Genomic DNA, 11,822 nt, shown 5'->3' on the forward strand with positions numbered 1-11,822 from the left:
TGTTTGTTGTTGTCGAAGGGGGGAAAAGCACAACCATCTTACCAGCTAGAAATGCACGAAGCGCCTCTCGCTGTTTCTACATTCAAGAAGGAAACGGTAAGTAATTCTGCGAGAACAGAATTAATCGTAGCGTCCATTCCTCCATGTTAGGTTTGTTTGTTAGCCCCAGCGTCGGCGCTGGCTTCCTGGTTTTGTCACAGTTGCATATCTCCCGCCCCCAAACACAATGTCGCTCTGTGATTGGTCCGAACCACTAAACGGCGGTTATCAGCGGGAGCGGTACAAGATGTATTCTCCGGAGTTTGTCAACTCACAAATACCGCCAGAATTCATCTTGCGAGAGCAAGGTTAAGTGTTTCCATTACAGCTTGCTTTTGTGAAACATGCCTTTTGCGCAAAACTGAGGGTCATGGAAACGCACCCATAGTCTGTCAAGGTGATTGTCAATGTTGCAAGACACAGTTTGGTATGTGCGAAATCAAAATAAGTCCTTTGAGGGAGCAGCAGGAAAAGGTGTGAGAACCTGGAACGGCAGGCTCTCTCTCCCCCGCGAGCCTCCAAACATGACTGCTAGCTTGCATCCCGCTGCTGACTTGGCTGTTCTCCAGTCGAGTTTTTGTGGCATGCTTTTAGCTCCGCTAATGTTGCTACCTATGTAGGTTAAAGACCCCCTTGTGGTCGACAAACACACCAGCGCCGGGGGGAGACGTCTCAAGGTTAAAGCCGATCATGCGGGAAAGGTTGCCGCCAACAACTGAGAGAGAAACAGCCCGGCAATGCATTTCAACCTTGATTGGTTCTGAGAGAATGGTGAACGTTTTATATCTATGAGTGAATTAATCACCTCATTCTGTCTGCTGTGCTCAGAAATCTGCAGAGCTCTCATTCCCTAAATGGGCCAAGGAATCAATCGAACGACCGAGCCCTTCTAATTATAAGCATTCATCACCAATCACAGCCTTGGACTTGGATGCAAAGTGATGCTGCACTTCAAATGACAGTGAGGCTCCATCCAGTTGATCCGAAAAGCTCATTCAGGACCTCTATCTGGGACTGGGCCAATCCGATGCCCGCGAGATAAAGATGGGAGAGGTGCAGCTGACAGCAAGGATCAAATAATAGAGAATAATATTTGACTTTGGGTGACCAAGATTTGGATTTCCAAAAACGAGAACACACAGTTGCAATTACTGCACAAAGGACAGTAGAAAATGTAAGAAAAAAAAAAAAAAAAAAAAAAAAATTGTAAAATAAGAAAATTATTACTTTAAATAAGCACAATTATTTGCCAACAGCGGCACGGTAGTCGAGTGGTTAGCACGTCCGCTTCCCAGTTCTGAGGTCTCCGGTTCGAGTCCAGGCTCGGACCTTCCTGGGTGGAGTTTGCATGTTCTCCCCGTGCCCGCGTGGGTCTTCTCCGGGTACTCCGGTCTCCTCCCACATTCCAAAGACATGCATGGCAGGTTAATTGGGCGCTCCGAATTGTCCCTAGGTGTGCGTGCGTGTGAGTGTGGATGGTTGTTCGTCTCTGTGTGCCCTGCGATTGGTTGGCAACCAGTCCAGGGTGTCCCCCGCCTACTGCCCAGAGCCAGCTGAGATAGGTGCCAGCAGCCCCCGCGACCCTTGTGAGGAATAAGCGGTCAAGAAAATGGATGGATGGATGGATTTGCCAACAGAACAAGAAAATTTTACTTACATTTACCTGTAAGATTTAGAAAAATAAGAAATTAATACTATTCTAATATCAACCAGAGCAGTCTTGAAAATAGTATTTTTATTCAAAAAACAAGTTATATTGACTTTTTCCAAGCTCTAATAAATAGAACAATTTTCTTAAAATACAAAAGTATTTATTCACTCTGAATAACTTTGACTGAGTGTCAAGCATGGAAGTAACAAGTCACATTTTTAATTATCTTTAGTATGACCGAGGCCGGGATTGAACCCACAACCTCCAAGTCTGAGGGTAGGCACTCTACCACTAGACCACTGAATTTGGATACCAGAACAATGGAAAGATAAAAAAATAAGCCTAGTAAATATAACTAAACTACTTTCATACTTGTAACTTTTCTATTTCTCTTATTTTTAGATGATGCAAAATCTTAAAATAAGAAAATTCATCTTATGAAAGCCCAGTTCAGGGCCTTTGATGTTAAGTTAGTTGTCATCTTCAAATGTGGAAAATGATTATTTTAAGTCTTACGGTACTTAAAACTGGCTGTTAACACTCAAGTCAAGTCAAGTCAAGTCTTTTTTTTTAGAGCTTTCAAACAGCCTTAGCTGTCACAAGGTTAAGACTGGTTGATCAAATAAGATCGTTACGTCAAAAGTATCTAAAAGTAAGCACAATTATCTTGTCCGACAATTTCATTTTAAGTAAAAATAACTTGTCAAGGCAAAATAAGCAAATGCAGGTTAAATTTAGAAAATTATATCTTAGTTAAGATTTTGGTTTTTGCAGTGAATTCTGTAAGAGAGGTATCAATTATTCTAATGTAGTGCAATTGTATAATACAAATGTCTGGAGCCACGAGAGGCAGAAAGCGTGCATGTGACTCTCCGGGGGGAATTATGGGAAATGAAGCATTTTAAAGGCCTTGTGTATCCAACGGGACACAACCCAAGGCATCTAAGCACAACTGTCGCAGGGAGCAAGAAACAAAGGAACAACGACATACCTCAAAACATGGTAGAGAAGATGAAGAGCGCACTCACGTTGCCAACTTTTTGTTACATTATTTAGGGACAGTGAAGGAAAATCATCCAAAATAACAACTTGTATGTGCTAGTGTTAATTTTGTCAAGGAAAACTAAACAAAAATAATTTCATCAACACACATTTTTCACCGGACTAAAACTAGACTAGACTAGACTAAAACCCTCATTAATAAACAATAACTGGGACTAAATCAGTAGGCCTCTGCATTTTATTCGACTAATGAAGATGAGACGAAAATATACTTCACTTCATAAAATCTATGGACATTTTAGTTCATGAACAAAAACGAGACAAAAAATAAATAAAATAAAAATAAAAAAAATCACATGGTTTTGTTAAATCTTGTCTCTGCTAATCTGTCACTGTGACGGTGTCATGTGACACATAGTGACACACCCACATTCAAATCTGCAGCTAGTGAGTGCAACATGCACAAACACATGGGACAACCAGGAGGTGGAATCACAGTTTAAAAAAAAAACAAAAAAACAATTACAGTTATAACATTAATCCAACGGCTATAACATTCCAACAATAATATTAATCCGACCGCTAACTAATGCTGGCTAATTTATTAGATTGTAGCATGGAGCCATCGGATCCACTTGTTGATATACTGTAATTGTGTGTCAAGTTGGTTTTCATTAAAAAGATGAGAGAACATTTGATGTAAAATTGTTTGTTTTTTTTAGATCCGAAATGTTCAACATTATCAGCTGACAAAAAAAATAAACAGGGGTAAAACTACACTAAAACCTTGACAGTTGTTCTTGACAAAAACTAGACGAATAAAATTATTGTTTTCTTGGACTAAAATAAAGACTATATATATATATATATATATATATATATATATATATATATATATATATATATATATATATATATATATATATATATATATATATATATATATATATAATCCAATAATGGACAATGATAAAATCTAACAAGCATTTCTGGAACTGGACTAAAACTGAGAATAAATTTTAAAATGGCTGCTACAATTAACACGAGTATGCGCGTGGACATGCAGCAAACTGGCGGTGATGTTTTGCAGGTGCGAATGATCTCCCTGCCTTGCCTTTGCTGCCATTGCTCTGTTGCCATGGGAGACGCTTATGTAAGCCATGCCTAATCCTGTTAACTGTCACTGCGGGAGCCGGAGAGCAGGGGTGCCTTGCCGCGCTTCCAAAAAAAAAAAAAGAAAAGTCCGTTCTTGGTGATTTAACAAAGGACGTAATTGTCTTGGGGAGTGCGATAAGGTGAATTTTAAACTACCATTGGGGGAAACCAGAACAAGAGAGGCAAAGTGGCCACCTCATTGGCTGGTTCTGGAACCGCCCACTATGAATGCAGGAACATTTGTCATGTTGACTCAATTTGCAGCATGCTAAGCTAGCCTCGGCACAACCACACATCAAAGCACAAAACTGGAATGTTGCTTCGAGACAAACAAAACGTGATGCTTGCTTACTTTGAAACTGATGTGCAGCGAGAGTGGAGCCAGATTTTGGGACGATAAATGCAGAGACATGCATGGACAGCCATGCATTACCCCCCAACCCCCCCCCCCACCCCCCATTCTCTCAACTGCCTCTCGCTCCATTAGCTTTATTACACTCTCTTGGCTGACGGCAGTTAATGTGCAGGGGTTTGATGTGAAGGTCAACATGAGATCCCACGTAGACATTTTAGTCTCTTCCAAAATAAACAAAACAAGCGTAGTTGTAATGCAGGCATTTTTGTTCAACTCATCATCACTGCAATGCGACCGCTAATCGCAGCGCACACAGGAACGTTAATGTAATGGTCGCAAAAGGAGCATCATCATTAAGTTCACCTCCAGTGTCGCATTGCTTCGCTGTAAACTAGCACCAGAGGAAAAGGTAAGCATTTCATGACCCTTAATAAAATAATATCAGTGCTAGCCATCGGACCCGTCGCCATGGGCGGGCCTTGGGGGTCCGTGCCCGCCCTGTCAGTCAGCCGTGCCCGCCCTAGCAAGATGACTCACCAACTATTCGTCCTATCAGTCACGTAAACTTGCGCCTTCTGTTTTAAGTAAAACATGGCGTGCCAGCCAACCATATACCTCCTTTCAAGTTTGGCTGTGATTGACAACTAAGCGAGCCAATGACAATCAGGATCAGGAGGGATGGGGTGGGGTGGGGGGAGACGCGCGCTCTGCAGACGTGCCTTAGCCAAATCTACTTCCGGTCAGATAGTGAGCATTTGCCGGCTGGCGCTGGCACAAAGACTGAGCAGTGAGCACGTCGTGCCGCTTTAATGGAAGCTACCAAATGCCAAACCTCGATCCAGGATGACACAGTTGACATCAATGAATGGGAATCCTGAGTCCACTGGTTACGTTTACAAGTGAGTGTCAAACTTTTATTTTAATTAGTCAAGCCACACAGCACGGATGAATTGTAGCAATACACAGTATGCTGTTAACAGACCCAAGCAGTCACACATACACAACAACAACTATGGAGCATAAAATTATTTATCACTAAAGCAGTTGCAGTACAATGTGAGTTGAATTCTCTTTTTTATTGCCAAGTTTGTTCATGTTGATGACTGTCACTAAGTTCTAATAAAAAAACCCCAGCACTTTACACATCCTTTTGGATTGATATTCTGCTTAGTTTTTCACTGAACCCATATGTTGTTTCTGTATGTCATCGACATAACTCAACCTTATTTCTAAATCACTTTAAAACAGCCATTGCTGCATACAAAGTGCTGTGCATCGAATAGAAATTAGTCTTTTAGTAGACACAAGTGAAATAAAATAACACAAAATAAAATTAATTAGAGTAAATATAAGTAGATAAGTATACACGCAAATAAAATACTAAAAAAAAAAAATCTGTACAAGTATATAAATAAAATAACACAAAATACAGAAGGCACCATAAAAAAAGTAAAATGATGTGAAGTCTCATGCTGAGTCAAAGATCAAAGAATAGAGATGTCTGGCAAAAATGAATGGAAATTTTGTCCATATCGTACAGCCCTAATCCAACACGCAAATGAAGGCAACTGCTCGCCAATTCCAGATAGAAGGGGCTGGGTCACAGAGTCATTCATTCGGACATAGTTGTTTACAGAAGTGAAGAGTGGATTTGTTTCAAATGAACTTTTGAGTTGAATAAATGCAAAATGAACTACACATTTTTTTTTCAGTTTGTCTTTTAGATTTCAGAACGAACAGCCGCTTTTAAGTGACAGAAAATATTTCTGAACACTTTTGCAGTTGTCACAATGCCGCTGTTCAACCTGATGAACATTAGATTTAGGTTGATAAAGTGTGCCCCCCCAAAAAAAGGTAATGCCCCCCCTACAATTTCTTTCTGGTGACGGGTCTGCTAGCCATCTGGCATCAAAGCGAGAAATACAGTCACTATGTCAAAAAACAAAAAAAACAAAACAATCTTAACCCTCAAGCTCGATAACCTACTGCAGCCGTTTGTGTCCATTATGCTAATGCTGGGTTCACACCGAAAGCGGGGGGAGGCGGTTCGGCGGCGCGTTTGCATTGTAGTCAATGGAGTTCGCCCGCACCGGAACGAAAGTGCATGCGGCGGCGCGGAGGACGCGTTTGGCGCGCTGAGACGCGGTGCGCAGCAGCGAGAATCCGCACATTCGTGATGAAAATCCGCACATTCGCTGAAGTTAAAAAAATTGAACTTTTTTCGCATTTTGCCTCGCAGTAGCCAATCGGCTTCGAGTACGGGCCACATCCTCTCTATTGTCACCCCGAGCGCAACAACACGCCAGCCGGGACAGAATAGTGAGCAAATCAGTAGCATTAGTCCCATGTTTAGTCCCAGGAAAGAAGTGGAAGTAGTTGGCGGCGCCCACTTTTTGTTGACTCGCTAAAGTGCTCCACTACCTTGTTCACCAAGGGACACGCCTCCTCCGCTCCGGTGCGCACGACAGCGCGAATGAGCAGCAATTGTTCCAAAAACGCTCTACGCGGTGAAATGCTCGCGAATGAAGCGTTCCAGTTCGCCTTTTCGGATTTGGTGAGAACGTAGCATAAGGGCTCCAGGTGGAGGAGTGGAACCGTCACTTGCCTTCAGTGCCGGTTGGCGCGGGTTCACTCCTCTGCTTTTTTTCTGATTGTCTTTTAGATTTCAGAATGAACTGCCGCTTTTAAGTCACAAAATATTTCTGAGCACTTTTGCAGTTGTCAGAACACCACTGTTCAACCTGAACAACATTAGATTTAGGTTTGATGGAGTGCCCCCCCCTGCACTTTCTTTCGAAAATAGCGAAAATACCACTGTGTGATGTACGGTTGTAACAATAAGTATAAAAGTTATCAGAACCAACCACCAGTTATCAGAACCATCAACAATGGAATGAAAGCAAAGCACACAAGAAAAAACAATTCTTGTGAAATGTAAACCTAAATTCTGCAAGTCCCGATTCACGATACTGAGATAATATTCTGAATGGTTGATGTAAATAATTCAGTTCGTTCTTTGCTAGGTTCTCATTATCCCATAGCCTACAGGGATTTATTGTAGTACAATTACTACATTATTAATTTTGCACTGCAACTGCGGTTTTAAAATCCCAGAGTGTGAGTTTATGATAAAATATTTTGTGGTTGGTCTAAGAATTTGAGCGGGGTCGTGTTTGTGGTTGGTCTAATAAGTTGTGCAGCCTCTGGGGGGACACTACCAGAAATCCTGCCGAGGGTGCCAAGTTGCTTAGGAACGCCACTGCCCACCATGAATGAAACCCTCCGGCATTTTGCACAGTATTGTATAATGCTGTCATAGTCAACCCTCGCTCTTGTGATTGTACGAAAGGCAGCAAAGGCGGAAGATACGGAGAAACCGCACAAAATGGCCAAAATAAACTCATACTAAAACTAAACTAAAACAAAGCATTTTTTAAATACCTAAAATTAGTAAAAACTGAGGGAGCCGCCCTGAAAACTAATTAAAACTATATAAATGTAAAAAAACGAACTCGAACACGAAATATAAACTAACTATAATGAAAATTCCAAAACTATAAAAACCCTGGTGCCAAGCCAACTCACTCGCCTGCTGTTTGAATACCATAGCAGCCTCCCCGCTAAGGTCAAAGGGTAACCGGGTATTACAGGCGCACTTAAGCTCAACTTGCCGTTGCCGTCTGCCCAACATCTGCTTCCCCGGAATGCTTTGCTTCAATGCCAGGGCTGCATGGCAAAATTTGGACGGGAGCTCATTAGAAGACAAACGGAACCAGCGGCAAGTCAGCAGCCATTTTTGTGCCAGCTCAGCAGGAAGAGCAAGCGGCGGGGCGACAAAAAGCCAAGATGGATGCTACATTGTGAACGCGTGGCTCCAACATGCATGGTTAATTAACGTCATCACTTCACTCCTACAGATGATACTGTGTCATACTTTTGTATGCACTGCAACTAAATACAAAACAATGCCATTTGTCGTCAGGAGACACGTTCTTGTCTGTTTTGCACAAAATGTCATGAATCCATTTGTCTGTGAAGGTGACACCATACTTGCTTTCAATTATATTGGGGAACCACACGAATGCTATTTTTAGAACGCAAGGTCACGTGACTTCAGCAGCTTGAACCCGGAAGTGGGTCAGAAAGAAACTGGCTCATTGAGATGAGCCATGAAAATAGTGCTTGTTTTGTTCTCGCTTATCTCCAGAAAAACAACATGGCGAGTAAACTCAGCTGTTATGGAACGTGCAAAAACCACTCCAGACACTACAATTGTCCGCATATGAAGGATGTATTCTTTATTCGTTTCCCCAAGCCAAAAATTCAGAGTCATGAATGTGAACGGGGATAAACTTGTGCGGATGTCCAAAAGAGCAGTTTAACACCAGCCAAGTGAAGCCTTTCACTAGTAAACATTTTGTTCGGGGTTAGGGTTTCGACATGGCATGCATGTATGCTCCTCGATGACAACCCTGCCCTTGCCGACTACCGCCGCCCCGAAGAGGTAAACGATTGTCTTTATTTTTATGTATTTTTTCGTTTCGTATCTGGCACTACCCCGACTGCCGGACGACAATAATGAATGACGAGGAAAAAATGCTAAAGTGGCGTTGTCGTGCTTACCACCTGTTTTTTTTTTTTCTTTTTTTATTTAATTTATTTTTTTTATTTTGCTTTTCATACAAAGGGCCTTTGCTGAATTAAGTAAAGGGGTTTATAAGCGGGAAGGATATAATAATTGAAAGAACTGAGGTGTATCGCGAGTATTGTTGGTTGTGCCCAAGAGACACGCACGCTACACACATACACAAAAAAAAGCAATAAAATATTACCCCCAATAACTATCAAAGGCGTAATACAACCAGATATGACAGACGGGGCATATGGTGGTAAAGGAAGAATAGCTTGTTGAAACTGGAGAATGTCACTGTCAGTTGCATAGGACGATGGTTTGAGGGGGAGAAAACAAACAAACAAAAAAAAAAACAGCCCGCCGAGTTTGACCCTCCTTGCGAGACTCATGAATATTAATTAAGTGTGGTGACGTATATCGTGCGGTTCCCCATTGACATTTCAACAGGTAGGTAATTCAAAAACAAATGTTTCGGAAATTCAGTCACTGACTATTTGATTGACTTTTCTGTTGCTCGGATAAACACAACAAATATTATGCTCTTTTGACAACGGAATGGATAGCGCATTGTCGTTCTACTAGCAGGCTCGCCATTAAATCTTGCTAAATTATTCCATGACAACGCAACCAGGCATTTTACTCATACTCGTAGGAAGCTTTGCAGGTATCTAGACAGAAAATTCATTAGTGTTACATTCAGACAAAATGACAGCCTTCATTAGCTCCTCTTCAAAAGCATTATGGAATTTACAAGCCTTATAGTGTCAATGGATTGACCAACAACTACTTGATGCAGCTGGCCTGTCACTCAGCAACGACCTGCCGGGGTGCTACTGCACACACTCACACGACAACTGCAATAGTGATGGATGGATTGCTTTACTAACATTTATAGAGACAGAGAAAGAAACCGCTTTACTAGAGCATTCTTGAGAGCATTATTGCTTTGCACGATGAAAGTCATATTCATTTTATACAGTGCAGCATATTTTGTAATGTAATCATAATGCTGCCTCTGTACATTAGGAGCTATAGTAAATAAATATTTATGATGCAGACATGCCATTTTCAAACTGATCAAATGTGCAATTTGGACGTGATTACATTGTATTCTAAATCCATAAGCATAGATACTAAGATTAGAAGATAAGATCTGCATGCTTTGATGTTTGATTTGATACTTCTGTGGCACTGAATGAATGACCAGCCCACTTCCCGCTGTGAAGGCTGACAAGTACAGTACAAGTTACTCTCTCTCACCTTCTCTTTGAAGAGTGACCCGGGCAGAGGGTAAATGGTGAGACTCCCCCAGGTGCTGCTGGATGAGTTCAGTCAAGTCCCATGATGCTGAGAGATTAATGAAGCCACTCTGGCAACTGTGTGTCCTACAGGGAAAACCCACGTACAGATTTCATATTATACAGCGTATTTCTTCATATTACTCCACACGTGACTTTCCAAATTCTGTATATAGGTTATAGTTTGGGAAATAAAGTGTTAGTGTTTGTTTGTTTGACTCCAAATACGGCAGAAAACGGACACTTTTTTTTTTTTTTTTTTTTTATCAGTTGTCCTACATGAACCGGCGCATGATTTACCTAAAATCACAACAATACAGTTTATGTGGAACCTGGAATGTCACGTGATGTGACCAAACCAGGAAAACAAGTTAGCAGGCGTCCAGTTTGTGCTGCATAAACGTCATGACATAATGGACCCTAAAACTTGCTATATATTTATCACTTGTATCTTTGGAGGGGCAATTCTTAACATCCGGGTATTTCTGATATTTCCACAATGCAACACAAAACAAATGCATCCTTTACTACGGTGTACTTTACACAGTGAAAACAAACATCATATGCCTTTGCCCGTGACGAATATACAAACCAGGCAGATTGTTATTGTGGTCAATCAACATTTCATTACATTTTGAAATCAAAATAATACTCACAAATCAAATTACAAGGCTCTAAAGTCCAATGCTTTTCAATGAGCGGAGAGCGCCCTTTAAACCGAGTTGACCGCCATTTTGACGTGACGTATGCTCGGAAATGTCCATGTTCATATACATCATGTAGATACGAACGATGCCTGAACATTTGATATGGTCATTAATGGTAGCTCTTTATGATATATTGTATGAAACTTGACACTGCTGAATATTTCTGCAGGTGTCCCCCCCCCCGTTGTTGGGTGATGGAGCTCCGTCAGTCATCTGAACCGGAAGGAAGTCAACCTTTCAAACGTTTTTTGCAGGGGGACTAATAAAATAAAACATATTCACATTTAAGAGTTTACATCCGAGGATTTTGATACTTTAAATGAATAATTTTTAAAAAAAAAAGATGGGAAAAGTTAGCATTTACAGTACTTTCTCCGCAAAAAAAAAAAAAAAAAAAAAACTTGTTGGCCGGACGCGTACATGGTGTGACGTCGTAAAGCCAAGCCGCACTTGAGGACGTTGAATGATACGTGCATGCGCTCACTAACTGTAGGCACTGCAGTGCTGCCTCCCCGTGGAGACAAGCACGTCGTACAATTCTAGAACAAGTGGCAATAAAAAGAACGTGATGATGAATGGAAAGGAGGATGAGCTAGATATGCATCAGGTGGCGAACTGTATCGCTGCAATTTTGCAGTGAACATTTCCAGGTAGACTACTGTCAAATGATATCTTTTAGAGACGTAGTAGAACACTGGGTAGAAGGGTAATTGGCAAATATATAGTTTTTTTTGTTTGCTTTTTTCCCCCAAATATTTTGGGGCACCATGCAGCTGACAAAGGTTGTTGAGGTTATTCAGCATGGTATTTATATGCCCCATCAATTCAACTTTCATGTGTGTGTTTGCTTCCCTGTGCGGTGTAGCAAAAATATATTGCAGGATGTAAAAATTGACTTTCCACCATATATAACAATATTAGTTTCAAATGTAATCAAATTTGTATTGCACTAATATACTGCCAAATGATTCTGGAGAGGATT

At 41.2% G+C, this 11,822-nt stretch overlaps 1 protein-coding gene across 1 annotated transcript in view; it reads right to left on the minus strand.

Moving 5' to 3' along the window:
- tns1a (tensin 1a) overlaps window positions 1-11,380 on the minus strand; it is a 113,122-nt gene extending 101,742 nt beyond the window's left edge. Inside the window, exons 1-2 of the mRNA XM_077513782.1 lie at window positions 10,790-11,380; window positions 10,096-10,220 (exon numbers count right to left, since the gene is read on the minus strand). The gene's annotated coding sequence lies outside the window, so the exon portion shown is untranslated. The remainder of the gene's footprint in view (window positions 1-10,095; window positions 10,221-10,789) is intronic.
- Window positions 11,381-11,822: the final 442 nt, after the last annotated feature.

This window comes from Festucalex cinctus, chromosome 2 (genome assembly GCF_051991245.1).
Source record: "Festucalex cinctus isolate MCC-2025b chromosome 2, RoL_Fcin_1.0, whole genome shotgun sequence".
NCBI lineage: Eukaryota > Metazoa > Chordata > Actinopteri > Syngnathiformes > Syngnathidae > Festucalex > Festucalex cinctus.